This window comes from Diuraphis noxia, unplaced genomic scaffold, assembly GCF_037042655.1.
Source record: "Diuraphis noxia isolate RWA-SAM2 unplaced genomic scaffold, SU_Dnox_SAM2 contig0002, whole genome shotgun sequence".
NCBI lineage: Eukaryota > Metazoa > Arthropoda > Insecta > Hemiptera > Aphididae > Diuraphis > Diuraphis noxia.
Window position 1 is genome coordinate 9607188 of NW_028301712.1, and position 16456 is coordinate 9623643.

A 16456-nucleotide genomic window follows, 5' to 3' on the forward strand; every position below is an offset into this window, starting at 1 on the left:
CCACCCACTAGTAAGCTTTTCCATTTTTCTCTGTTCAAAGTCCAGTCTAACGTTGCATGCTCATCTATTAACCTCATATCCTTTTCTACGGTGTCTTTCCATCTTATTCTTGGTCTTCCAAATGGGCGTTTTTTTATTTATTTTTCTTATCAGAACATTTTGTGTTTGTTATAGTTTCTCAATCTATTAATTTGCGAATTTTCATGATTTTAACGTATGCTGTCCAAATTCAAACTTTGAATGCTTTTAAAAAAAAAATTGTGACTAAATATTTCTCTTATTTTTCAACTGCTATTGTAAAAATATGTTAGCAGCCTTGTATTAAATTTTCAAATCTTAGAATTAAAAAGAAAAACTTTTATAAATTTCTATCTAAGATAATTTGAACATTGCCGTAATTTTTACGTATTTAGTCAAAATTTGTACTTTAAATGCTTATAAAAAAAAAATTGTGCCTACGTATTTTTAATATGTTTTAACTGCTATTGTTACAATGCGTTAGAAGCCTTTTATTAAATTTTCAAGCTTTTCTACCGAACAAATAATTTTTTATCGATATTTATAGAAAAAAAACTAAAAAAGTTGAAAAATTAAAATGTCAGTAAACAGCTCAATATAATGACGCTTTAAATTTTCTCTATAGCTATTTGAAGCAGAACTTATGTAAAACTTAGTGTTGAATTTTTTAACTTTAGATATAAATACAAACAATTTTATGAATTTTGAACTACAAAATAATTTGCATATATTTATGGTTTTGACGAATTTTTGTCAATATTTGAATTTCAAATGCTAATAAAAAAAAATTGTGCGTATGTAATCTAATAATTTTTTAATCACTATAAGAATAACTTATGAGAAACTTTATATACAATTTTCAAGTATTTTTATAGGGCCAAAAAAATTTTATCGACACTTCAAAAAAAAAATTTTCAGAAAAATTGAAAATTTCAGTTGTCTATAAATACCTCAATAAAAAGTCAGAATATTTTGAAAATTAAATTACGTAAAGAAAATGCCAATCTCAATAACTGGTAAAATTTTCAAGTATCTACGACTTATACTTTTTGAATAATAACAAATGTTTAAAATCGTTTGAGGATAAATCGTTATCGTTATGCTATTTCGTAAAAATTTAAAATTTTTCCTATAATGATGCTTCGAGTTTTCATTATAGCTACTTGAAGGAAAACTTATGGAAAACTTAGTGTTGAAAAACACAGTTGAAACTGTTGGAAAATGTTTACTTTTGACCTCTATAATGCACCAGGGGTATTCACTTTTACATCAGAAACCACCACCAAAGTTTGAAATTGAAGCATTGTTTCGACTAGTTATGCTGTACACAGACACAAAAAAAAAAAAAAAAAAAAACACATCATTGTAAAATCAATACATTCATCACTTCGTTCAGAATCTAAAATAGATCAGATTTGGAATTACTGCATTATTCAAGAAAAAAGTGGTTGAGAATGCTTGGTGAATAACCCTCTGTATTTAATGTTTGATTATACGAGTAGAGTCGTACATTTATACATACATATATGATTATACATTAATATCGACAGCAGCCTCCATTGGTTACTATATTAATTACAATGTTTCGCTGATGAGTTATGTTTCCTAAATCATGTTTTTTTAATTAAATAGTACAATCTAGATTTTTTTAGCATTCGGTCCAAATGCTTCGTCTAGATTCTAGACTGTTGGGAATATTGAAGATGTTGAGTTCATCTGTGTACTAGAGATATCCCGTAAAGACATGATAGACTGGCAGTTATGTATCACAGGTAATGCACATTGTTTTTTTTTTTGATTTTGTCGTGAGGTACCCATATTGTCAATTGTGTAAGTTATTTTATATTTGTACCAAACAAACATTATACATTTAGACCTTGAATTTCTGAGGTTTACAAAAGTACATGCATGTATGTATATTAATTTGCATACACATTATTGTAAGGATTATACAATAATTTTTCTTAGTCTTATACTCTTATCTAAAAAAAAAACTTAACGGCATTTAATGAGAGTGAATTTAGAAGGGAAAATTCTATTAAGAAAAATTAATAGTAATTATTATATTGGATTTCATGAAATTTTAAGATTTTTACTCGGTTTTTTTTAAAACTATTCACATATTAAACGTTAAACATATAAAAGCTGACTGTTTGATGTACAACCAAGAACGGGTCGAGCACAAGATATTCCACAATCTGGACTCCGTACTCGATCCCAATCCTGAAAAAATAGTTTATAAAATCAAAATTAAAATAATTGGTACTTTCATTAGAGGATTCACCAAATTGTTCATAATAATCAGGATAGTCGAAAAAACCACCGTGACATGAATTGTTTTACTAAATCCGTTTTTTGATAAAAATAAATAACAATAAATACTTAAAATCTTCTATATTTTGGCTATCATAATATGGTTAGTAATAATTTTTATAAAAATTATAATAATAATAATATGAATATATACTTTGTAATATTGGCTGACAGACCACCTGATAATTTCTATTTCTCTGTCCAGAATAGTTTTTTGTATTTTAATGATCTATCATTGAATTCGATTGACACATCTATTATAGTGACCTATACTCAATGACGAGGTACACTTGACACCTACTGCACGGCAGAACGGTTATATAATTTCTCCTTTTTTTAATTTCAAATTTATAAGGGATCTGCTTTTTTGAAAATATCGTATAAAACGAAAAATATTTCTAAGTTATTGAATTTCAAGTGCTAAAAACAATTACAACCAACAGTGATAATAGGATTAAAATTTATGTCTGTTAACTTAATTTTTAATATTATAGTTATGTACATTAGTATTGATCTATTGAAATATAATAATTTATAAAAACTAACACATTTTAATAATTATCATTTATAATTATTATCAGGAATTGCATTAAGTTAAATAATTTAGATTATTTAATGAGAATAATTCAATATTATTTTGATTTAGCTTCGATTTGTAATATATTTGAGCGATACAAGGGGCTGCTTTGACAAAACAATAAGATAAAAATTTATTTTTATTATCTATGGAGTAGTTTCCATAATAATATGGTTTTGGTTAAAATAATTAATACATTTGTATAATTATGTACACAAAAAATGAAAAAAATTGATAATTGCTATTAAAATTTTTGGTGAGTGATTCCCAATGGAGAGTAACCCATACTCGGGCCTCTGCGGTGCATATCCCCTCTCCTTCATCATATCTATCCTTAAAATAAATACCATTTAAATATGCTTGTCGTATCGTAATGTAGAAATAGAAAAGCAATTATTAACACGAAGGTGCAGATGGACTTTCTGTGGATGACCCCGTAACCACTAGCCAGTGGGTGATAATTCTGTCACGAATATACTTGACATTAACGACCCATCGGAAATAGATGATTACCTAAAGTAATTCTGATATAAAAATTCGGATTCTTGCAGAACTTTGGGTCTGGTGTGGTATTGAAGAGTAAACTTTCACAACAGCTTGGTAAATTTGATGGGCTCGTGTGGAAAGATTTTCATATCTGCATGGAAGGATGTAAGATACCCGGAGAGTTTGGTGATTATATTCACGATGCCTGGTTGTAAATAAAATCATTTAAATTAATGCCGTAATAGATGATAACATTATAATGTTATATGAATTGATTTTATCTATTTTAGATTTAGAGCGGAGCGATGTTTGTATTGGTTTAATTGTGTATGTGTTTTTTAATTTATTTAATTTTTGTGTATTTATCTTTCGGGGCAGTAAAAATGTTTCGATTTTCTTCAACAAAATTTTTCCGGTTGGAAAATGAATCTAGTTAGAAGGTCAATATTAAAAATTTGTAATAATTTTCAAAGGTGGCAGAAAGAACAAACACCATATTTATGTAGCATAAAATTTTCAAAATACTGCGACTATTTTTGAGCTATATTTATACACATCAGAAAAATTCGACCTTCATTCATTTTTATTTAATGATTGTTCGTACAACATTTTTCCCTCCACCAAAATACATAAAAAGATGACACAATATGTCAATATTCTTCTTAAGTTGTTGTTAGTGTAAATTAAAAAAAAAAGTTAAGTGTAAATCCACAACAGTTTTGATAGGAACATCTGAAGTAAAAAATTTGAAGAAATTCATGGAAATCACAAAAATTGGTAAATTATTTCTAGTTAGAGAAATTCATAAAAAATGTTTCTATTTATATCTTAGCTTTGAAAATTTTATATAAAACGGAAATTCAAATTATTTTTTACGAGCGTTTAATGTTAGGCATTGGATATTTATTCGTATATTAACAAATTTTTATACACCGTTTTTTAAATTGTATTGTTAGTTTGTTTTATTGTTATTGTTGTAAAATTATTGTTAACCGTAGATACTTGAAATTTTCATCAAACGTTGAATTTATTATTTTCTATACATGATGAAATTTTCAAAATATTTCGATTATTTTAAATTTCTTTGATTTTTTATTCTAGAAATGACAATAATATTTTATTCGTTAGGTCAAAAATCTTGAAAATTTAATTCAAGGCTCATTATAGGTTAATATAATAGCAGCTGATAATATTGAAAATATATAGCCAGGTTTTTTTTTTATATGCATTTAAAGTTGAAATTCTCGAAAATATGTTTATTATTTTGTAATTCAAAATTTAAAAAATGTATCAATTTTTAATTTTTATAAATAAGATTTGAAAATTGTCAAACATGTTTCTCGTAATTAATTCATATTGTGGCTTAAAACAAAAAATAAATTAATACAGTTTTAAATTCTGAGCGGAGCAATGAATGCATTGATTTTACAATGATATGTTCCTTTTTTTGTTGTTATTTGTGACAGTGTTAAAACGTACAGTGCACAGTTTACACGAAGAGTAGTCGAAGTAATGCTTCAATTTTCAACTTCAGTATCTTTTTTGATAGGAGAGTGAATAGGAATTAGGAAAAACGCAAGTAGTCTTACGCAAAATTGTTTTTTGACAAAGTTAAATTGGTTTTTGGTGTAACTCTAGAATAGACGACCATAATATAATATACCATAATACCAATACATAAAATTTTCACTGAATGATAATATTTGCATTTTCTATGCACAACTAAATATTATTCGTAAATACTTGAAATTTATAGTAGGTATATTATTATTACAACGACATATTAATATGCAATTTTTTCGATAATAACGAATTGAACCAACCTACTATAGTACTCATGCCCAAATGTAGTAAAATACATTATTTTAATTGGAATAATATCATTAAATATATAACTATATACTTAGTAATAATATACTCTAACAGACCCTTTCCGCTCAGAATCATTTTTCGTATAATATAATGATTTTATATCATTGAATTAAATTTTTTTTTTTTTACTGTTATTTTCAGATGAACTTGACGTAAAACAACCATAATTGTGTTTTTATTTATTATAAATGGACCCATAGTCTAAAAAGTAAACTGTTTTATTTTTAAAACTAAATATACCTGCGCTATTATACAAGATGAACATAGATAAACGAGCATACTAGTTTTCAAAATTTTTTTACTCGCGCCATAATATGAAAATTATATTTTTGTACTCGTATCTATGCTTATCATACATGCTTATAATATAATATTATGTAGGACGCAGGTACATAATAATAATACAAAGATATAAAAACGGGTTTTCAGATGACAAGGTATTTGGTCTTTTACAGAATATAGTATTATTTTATTATAGTGATCGTTCCGTGACCTTAATCACACTGTCACTAAATATAATCCTTGAATAATTTCTTGAGTTCGTTCTAATTTACAACTAAAGTACCTACTATTGAATACAGAAAAAAATGTGTGCATTATAAATTATTACAACCTATAAGTTTCATGATGATTAAAAATCAAGTATGTTTACGTTAAGCCCGAATTCTATGCTTTTCTAAGCATGAATTAAATAATGTTAAAAAGTGTTTTGTAACACATTTAAACTCAGATTAGCAGAGTTTTCAATTAATTTTAAAAATATTATCAAACAATTTTAAGGTTTATGGTGTGCCTTTTAAAAAACCTTGATTAATCTTATGCATATCCGTTATTACGTGTTATTAAGTTTGTATTGTACTTATATTGTAATCATGTTTGATAATTTGTATTTAAATTTAAATAGTGAAAACTCTTTACGTGCTTGTGCGCTGTCTTAATTATGTGTAACACAAATTACAAATAATATGCTCTGGCTTAACCTATTAGGTTAAACGTATTTATAATTCTTGTAATCAAATTTTGATCTTTTTTTAATTTCACACACTTTTGTCCGTTGTATTAGCTACACATAAATAATTGTCTTAATGTTATGGGCAGTTATTTTCAATTTTGAAAAATATAAATGGACATTACGAATCGATGAACAACCTATCGTAAAATATAATTAGACTATACTATTATTCCATAGATTTTGTATGAATGACATGGTTAATCATTTAATATTTGAATAATTTAATAGGTTCATAACTATATGTACTTGTTTAGTTGTATATGTATAACACTGACTTGCGTTAAAAACATACATCAGTACGAGTAATGAAACGTATGTTTATGACGTATAATATTTTTAATTTTTAGATTCTGAACAAAATTCTGGTTTTTACAGAACTGGTTGAGGTGCATATTTCACATAAAATATTATGTTTATTGTTTACACGATGTACGCGGTTTTTTGTGGCATTCAAGGTTTATGTTATTAAAAAAATGATCTGGTTAATGTATTATGCCAAGTATATAAAATAAAATTTTTTTTATTGCATAATAAATTATATATGATCGGAATTTGTTCATTTTTATTTTGTTTAAGTATAAAGAATACATATTTTTATTTTAATCAAAATATTTAAAACTTATTATTGAGTATAATAGTAGTAAAAATTACTATACATTATGATGAATTAAGTAATTAGTGTAAATATATGTCGAAAATAAGGTTTAGGGGGGGGAATTGGAGCTCCCACAGAATTATATTAAAATTATTGACTAACCAAAGCATTTAGTTGCACTAATATTCATAAAATTATATCGATGATATGTAAAAAATGGATATTTGCCACGGTTCGCATAAAAGTCGATTACTCGTTTTTGAGTCATAGGTATACAAATATCAGCCCTTTTACATGCCCTTCTTTTCCTAAGAACGGCCCTGAGCACACATGGTTAAATAGATTTTGAATAATTTGTACCTTTATGGTATTAGTATAATATCTTATTCGCCAATATTGGTATTAGATCTTTCGTAATTTAATATATGTATATTAAAACAACATCGGGACACGCGATATTAATGCTTTACATTATTTACACTTTGCTGTTACACTTTATCAGCGACCTTTCGTGCTTGTTGGAATTCCAGAAAGAAACTCGTTTCTGTCATTTCGTGCTCTAGGCGGGCATTACCAAATCATGGGTCGTGACCTACGACAAGTGGGTCGTAGATCGTGGTGTAAGCTCATAATTTTCATTAACTTATTGATTTATTGATAAACGATCTCAGTTTTTTTAGACTAATGAGAGATTTGACTGTTTATTGTTATTATATTAATCAATTATAATTCAATTACCAATTTATAATAATAGGCCCATTTTTTATTTTGCCCGAGCCCTAAATAGTTTTAAATCAAGCTTTGGCTGTTTTTTTAAAACTGATGAATTTGCGCTAGTTCATTAATCGGTTATTTTCATGAATTCAAATAATCAATAATAAATTATACTGTAAACATTTCGGCTGCATCCGAATTGGTTCTCATACCTGAAAATTGTCATCCGAATTGATTCCCGATATTCTAAGTAAGCGGAATACATCCGAATCGGATGCTATATAGCTGCATTTAACACTGTATGATCGTAAAATGAACTTATATACTATTATACGATACGCGTACATATAGGCAGATAGTTAGATGGATAGCTATATAGGTTTATGGAGATACCGTTATCGAACTGCGATAAACACTTCTAAAAAAGGCGAAATACGATTTAATAATATTATTATAACATATTTCTCAACATTATAAGTACAAATGTACCAAAAAATGATTTAGATAAGTCCTAAGTCTGTATAAAATGAGAAGGAAAATTGAAAATGCTTTTTCCCGGGACCCAATTAGTATACACCAAACATTTCGTACGATAAGAGTACCTATTCATTATGAATAATAATAAACTATTGGTTTTTTTCTTGTGGTTTTTCTGAAATTAGAAAAATGTTTTGATATAAAAAGTATTATTATTCAAAATTTGTTCTGTAGACGGTTCTTCAATTATTATGCAATGAATTTAGGATAGACACTTTTCAAATGTGTGAATAATTTCATTTGGATGATGTTGGTCTGTTTATTTTTTATTTTAATAATATTGTTATTGTCAATGAATATTTTAAGTCTATATACACTATACAGCGTATAATGTGCATTAAAAATAGGTAGTGCAAAGTACATTAGTATCCTATATTCCTACAGCAGCATTATACGATATAATTTTTTTTTAATTTCTTATCGAATTCACTTGCATAGCAAAGGTTTTGCACACCAAAAATATCGAAATAATTTATTTATCATAATATTCAAACATTCCAATTAAATATACAGCCCGTAGAAGATTAGTTAATGTTTTGTGGTTATTAATAAAGTATTGGATTTGAAATTTTTATTTTTTTAGAAATTTAGAACAATTATGTTGGCCGTCATTGTTGAATCAACTTTGAGTATAGTGGGTTCGACGTGATAAATTCGGATGCACTGTAAATTGTAAGTATATAAAGGTAATACCTAGTTATTCTATTTTGTTTTTGTACACATGCACAGACCTCTACGCTTATAATATACCTACTAAGTTTTAAACAATTCGAGCACTATAATAATATTTGAACACGGTCGCTTAAAGTACAATAATAATTTGAGACTCAAAAATGTCCACAAACACTCATTCAAACATTTTGTACATAGGAAGTAAAACTATACATCTTATTATATTATTTGGTGTAGGTGAGTTGATTCCCGAGACCTATTTTATGTATTAGTTGATTCCCGGGTCATTATTAGGTATGTACGAGTTGATTCCCGGGTCATTAAGAGGGACGTACAAGTTGATTCCCTATTGTTGTATATTAATTATCAATAGATTGCACAAGTAAAGAGTTTATAACAGCAAAGAGTTCGACCGTCACACACAACTCGCTCTTGTCCACCGAGACCAGATTCTATTAGACTTGAAGATTTTATGGACTATGTATTTGATAATTATATTTCCCCAGAAGCAAGTTTTCCACCAAGTATAAATAGAACTACTAACAGCTGCGAGAGTTTTCATTCTAAACTCAACAGTTGTTTTTAAAGTGGGCACCCAAATATTTACGTATTTATAGATGAGCTGTTAGATCTACAATCAGAAACATACATAAAATGCAGGAGTAATGGAACTAAGAAATCTAAAAAACACCAAGAAAAACAAATTTTTTTAAGAGAAGTGATGTCACGGTATACTGGTAATCTCATTACCAGATACCAATTTATAAAAACAGTGAGTTACAAATTTTTACCAAATTACTAAATTTTTTTATATTTTTTTACTTATAATTACTTAATGTTTTTAATAATATTTTTTTTAATAAATAATAAATATAATACAATTAATAAATAAAAATTGAATGATTTTAAAAATATGAAAAAACTAAATTTTTATTTAAAAATATTTTACTAAATATTAAATAAAACACATAATGATCCGGGAATCACCTAAACGGTATTGGTGCAGGTAAACAGGTATCCGGGAATCAACTCGTATGCAGCCATATTATTTAGGTACCTACCATAATGTACTATAAAAATTTTAAGGTCTATACAAACGAGTGTTCGATGATGACTCGGCTATGGACCAATTGCGCCTAAAACAAAATTTGTATTTAAGGGTCAATATACCAATTGCGCTGCATATATTTTTGGGTCAGTGTACCAATTGCGCTGCATATATTTTTGGGTCAGTGTACCAATTGCGCTTCTTATATTTTACGGTCAATATACCAATTGCGCTTGTATTAAAATTTGCCTGATATTTATTGATCAATTGATTACTAGCTAAAGTGACTGGTTTTAATATATTTTATACCAGTATCGGGAATTTTATGAAACATTATTATTATCACGCACATATTTTGATCACGGAAGTATGCATTTGAGTGATGTACGAAAATTGTATTATATATTTTTTTAAATTAGCATATTATTATTATACCTCGTGGTGACTAAATGAATTATTTTAATATCTTAATGTAGGCAATTGTTCTTTTATACTTATGATGATTATATTCTCCTTTCCTCGTAGTGAAAAAATGTATTATTGAACAAATATATTATTCTGTAAACTAACCAAATTATATTATTCTAAATTGTAATGCCATGTTCAAATTATAATTAAAAAAAAATATTATTATTATTAAAGCATGCAAAATACAAATATCATGTAAACATCATATAAACTCAAAATCTTATTACTTTATGATTTAACCACCTATTCTCTGATTATTATTAATATTATTTTATTTTAGATTTCATTGACTAAACTGCATAAACCTTGTAAAACTGTATAATACATGTAAAAAATGTATAGAGCGCAATTGGTCTATCGACCCTAACATTTTTAAAGCGCAATTGGTCTATCGACCCTAAAATTTTTAGAGCGCAATTGGTATATCGACCCTTAAATGTTTAGAGCGCAATTGGTATATGAAAAGGTAATTTTAAGCGCAATTGGTAAACTCCCGATGACTCTATATTATTAGAAACATCGTATACGACATTTTTTTATGATGGTCATACATAAGTTTACTATAATACAATTTTATGATTTTAGTGCGGGTTGATCAAAAAAATAATCGTATGTTGATAAAGTCTTTAAGGTATTAGCTGATGATCGTTTGAATCAAGATTTTCTTCGAACCTATTGTTCAATTTTCCAGCTGTAACTTGTAAGTATACATTAAAGATTAAACTATATTATACAATAATAATAATAATAATATACATATAATATAATATCATATTTTAGATGAACGTTAAGCTATATAAAATCTTACGAAATCATATGGCAGCTAAGGTGATTATTTTGGAATGTGGTTTGGAAAAAAAAACGATAGATATTAATTGTGTATTGAAATCGATTCCAAAAAACCAGACTTCAGTTGTTCAGTTTTCAGTGACGTATATCTAATAATTGTTTGTTGAGAATAAAGTTTTATATAGTTAAATTTTGTTAGCGTTCGTATGTATTATTACTGTAGCCCATGGTTGATCCATTTTATTTGATTAGGACATTATATAAGTTAATTTTTCAATACTGCTATGCAACCTGAAATAGGAATTCCTGGAATTCAATGCCACTACGGAACTACTACGGTGATGTTTAGGTCAAAGGGACCGTAGTTTCACTGCAACTTAGTGGATGCCCCAGTACTTGTCACACACATCTATTAATGATTTGCAAGAATGGGTTCTTGTTAAGTCATATAAATTGGTTTTACATCCATTCTTATTTTAATTTATGTATCTCAAAAATACTATATTATAATTATTAAATTATTATTTTTTTATAATTAAAGTAAATGTATGATATTAAGCTGAACAGGTTGTCGTTTTTTTAATTACTCAAAAGATTTTTTTTAACTCGGTCATGTGTTTGTAAATATGATTGACAAAAGTATCCTATTTGAAAACAGGTAGCCGGAAAAGCGATTTGACATAATGGATGGATCATTTGGATACATTCTGTGTATGGCCATGCTCTATTTTAATAACTTAAAAGAAATAATAATCGCTACATAAATCGAATACATTCATTTTTAATTCAGTTTAATAAATTTGTATCTCTAAAAAATATAAATGTGTGAAAATTAAGTTTAATTTATAACGACGATAATACAATCATTATAAATTCAAAATAAATGGCTGTTATATATAATATACAAACTCATTAGAATTTACCTAACCTTTGCGTAAATATACATGCAAATAAAATAAGGACAGATATTTTATTGGTATTATAAAATTAATATGTTTTAAACTTGTCTAATTTTCATTTCTTGTATCTCTATTGTTAGTTAATTTAATTGCACAGTCATGCTTACATAAGTACGAAAGTAATAAAACAATAGCGTAAATACACAAAGATTTTATTTTATAGGCGCGATTCTTCTTCAATATACACACAAAAAACAATTAATAGAAAAAAGTGAAATTAATAATGTTTTCCATAGTCTTCAGTTATAATCTATAGGTACCTAAATACCATTATGATCAAAAATATTTCTTAACAGTTAAAATTGTACTTATGAGTAATTGTCAGTATTGCAGTCATATTATAGGTTTCGAGATGCATAAAATTCAATATGAAATTCTCTTTAGTGCTAATGTGGGCTGTTCAAGATTGAAGGGAAGGGGGAATAAATGAGCTTCAATTCAAGGTTTACTAAATTATTTACATATTATTTATGAGGTAATTACCTATACTTTTTGTTTTATTTTTTTAAGATTTTCCACATAGAAGGGGGCTTATGCATTATTTAAATCAATGATTAATTAATTGACGATTTAAGTTCGTTATAAATAGTATATAATTTAAAATGTATGGTTTTAAACAATTTTTTTAATATGATTAAAATTATGTAGGTGTCGTTTGTGTCAGGATAAACACAATTTTTTTATGAATAAATTAGTTAGGTACCTCTAGGGACATTATCATCCTCCTTAATTAAAAATACAATTTTTTAATATTGTTTATCTTTATTTTACTAATTATAAAATAATAATAAGTAGGTATATTATATTTAATTATTAGTGGTTATATAGTATAATTATTATAATATATATGTAATATGATAATTGTGATACATACTATATAATGTGTATTTATTACAATGTATAATTTTTAACTTTTACGAGTAATAAAATATTTAAAAACTTATCCAAATTTGTAATGCAAAAAGCCTTAACGTCTTTTCAACGTTTCAAAGCTTTACCAAAATTGTTTATCTAACAACGAAACAATGAAATTAGCACATTAAATTTTTCGCATGTTTTTTATAAGTTGCTACTATAATAGTAATATATTCCTGGTTGATAAATTATACACATTGCATCTCTCGAATTTTAAGAGGTAGTTTAATATTTGTATACATATATATTTCAGATATTTTTTATAACTAGCTGTAACTAGGTCGGAAATAAATGAAGATTAAGAAAAATTACCGATGTGCATTCATTTTTCTTATCATGAAATTATTATTATATAATCATAAATTAAAAATATTGTATTGAGTAATGAGGAATTGTGATAAAATTCTTTTTAAGATAATGTTAAAAAAATTGTTGAAATGTATTCATCCAAAATCAACATTATTAATTATGTCTAGTTTTGCCTAAAATATTTTTGTTGTGATATCATCTTGTATATGTTTATACTTGTATACGTAGTTGAGTATATCTTAATATATTACCGTTGTGTCCGTGATCTCGAAATGCATTTTATAAACGAAAGGCGTTTACCTCCATGTGAATAAATTGATGTGCTGTTTTTAGAAGATAGCCAATATTAACCTACAATCAACTCCCACGTCGAAATGTGCACGTCCTTATAATAATGTTTATAATGTATTTATTATTTTGTAAACATTGCCAATTTAAATATTTCTGAAACAGTGACATCTCGGCATCTAAAGTCTTTATTTTTTTCATAAAATTCGTGTGAATTGCAAATCAAGCTTTAATAACACTGGATAAATATAAATTCTGATAATAACTTAAAGTTGTGCCTACATAGACATTGTTCATGCATCGCAATTTTCTTTTAACTTAGTCTTACAACATAAACGTATATTATTAATATTTTTGAAGATTCAACGTGATGACATAAATAAAATAAAAAGTATAATGGAAGTGTGTAAATATTTTAGGGAGCATTCGCTACGGCATGATTTGCGATTCTTGAACTCTCGAGCTTATGTATCACAGCGCATCTGCTTATAATCGAAATGATATTACAAATCAAATCAATGATACTCAAAAGTCTCCTTATATAGATACTAATACATACATTTTTTGTATATATATTTTTAGGATTTAATTAAAAAACAATTGAACGAGTTTTGACGAATTTATTTAAAATTGATTTTACAATTGTATAAATACCATTTTAAGCTATTAGATAAATCAATTAAAGTAACTGTATGTTATTCGTGTAAGGCTGGTAATAGGAAAAAAAGAGTTTATACCGATTACTTATGACTTATTTTATTATTATTATCTTTATTGACTGGAAAAACTCCATTTACAAAACAATACATATAAAATTGTGTAGTGGTACAGATATAATAGAACTAGGTACAAATAATATAAAATTCATATTCAATTATATAACAAAGTACAAATTATGAGGTATTTAATTATACAGCCATAATTAATTATTAATTAAAATTAATATCCATATTGTTTCCTATAGACATCAGTATATTTATAGGTGATGATTTTAAGTATGTTTTAGAAACACTATATTGATCATAAAATTTTCTATTTAAAAAGATATTTAGGTACAAGAAAATGAAGTCAAATTAAATGTTACCAAACTAATAATATATGATGAGATTATATTATTACGTAGAGTGAAAAATAACAAAGTTCACATTTAGTTTTTGGATGCACTTTGGGGAAACTGAAAAAACGTTTGTCATTTCATTAATTTTATTATATATATCAGAAGTAAAAAACTCTATTGCAGTCGCCTCATCACGGTTACGACTCTTCTATTAGGTAGTAAGATTGTGAATTACATTTTCAAACTATCTATTAATGCATCACCTGCTCAATGTTTGCATTTTCTATGATAAAAAATAGTGCAACTCTATTATGTTATTATATTTTTTACAATGCCTTACTAATTTTATTAGAATATTGGCAACATTCTCCAACAAGCATTTTTAATATTTCGAGACGAATGTACGATGTTTCTTAAGTATCATATATAAATGCCACGGTTAACAACCTTGTCTTAAAATATTATACAATTTGTGTATTAAGAAATCAAAAGTCTGTCGGCATGTAAAAAATTACTATATGCTAATAACATAGCAATTTTTACGCTCAGCAGAACGTTTAACGCTCAGTAGCTTTGAGGGCTTAACATTTAGAGTAAATTGATCTCTGGGCTCTAATAAAATTTAAAGATAAAATTCAAGGCTTTTTAATCATATTTTGAGATGTAAAAACGCAGGTATCACGTCCTCTTAACCTATATCATCGATATACAGTAAAAAGTATCAATTTAGAATTAATAGGTAGTGTTTAAATAATATTATTGTCATGAAAATAAATTTAAATGGTTTTGAATAGAATAAATTATTGTACTTTTATTCATCAGATAATTAGTCATAAATCATAATGATTCAAAATCGAAAGTTAGAATTTGATAAATGATGACGAACACCTTTAAATATTTATTTTCGTTAAGTTTATTATTTTGTTCTTCCTAAATATGTTTAAAAAAAAAAAAACAGTAATTAAGTATAGTTATTAAGAAGTATAATCAGTAAGTTGTAATATTATTAATACAAGGTGGGGTAAGTTTTATGTACCCTGTACATAAAACAATTTTCTGGTATATACTGTATAAGTTTAATATTTGTTATTTTAATCTTAATATATCAATTTTTAACTAATTTTTAAGGAATCATTAATAATTTATTATTAAACACTAACACAAAAACTAAATATTTGATATTTCATTATTTCGAAAAATTATTACTACCTATTTAAAACGATTTACTTCTTATTATTTAAATTTAATCAAATACAATAAATTATATCTAGGTTAGACAAAAAAATATTATCCTAACAACCCATAAATATAACTTTTTAACTTTACCTATTATCATAGGTGGTAATTGAAAATGAAGATATTTAAATGTCCAATATTCCTAAATAAATAATAATAATAATTTAAAAAAATATAATAATTATTAGATTCAGGTAAATCTGAATTAGTTTATCATCAATAAAAACATAAAAATATATTATCTAATTAACTCATTTAAATACCATTTAGTTATAATAATATGTAAACACTGAACAACGATATCAGATAATAGATAGATTTATATATTATAAAAATATTCATTTTGTTCAAAATATGACAAATAAAAATACCACCATTTACCCAGCATGAGATAATTCGTGGACATTACTTACAAAATAAGTAATCAGAAGTTGCAAAAAAAACACACCAATGCATATAAATCCTAGCCCTGATAACTTATGAGTTATATCCAACAAACAAAAAATTTAAAAAAAAATAAGAAATACATAATATTTGTAAAAATAATATGTATCGTTTCGCTTTGAATTTAAAATAATAAAATTCATATTA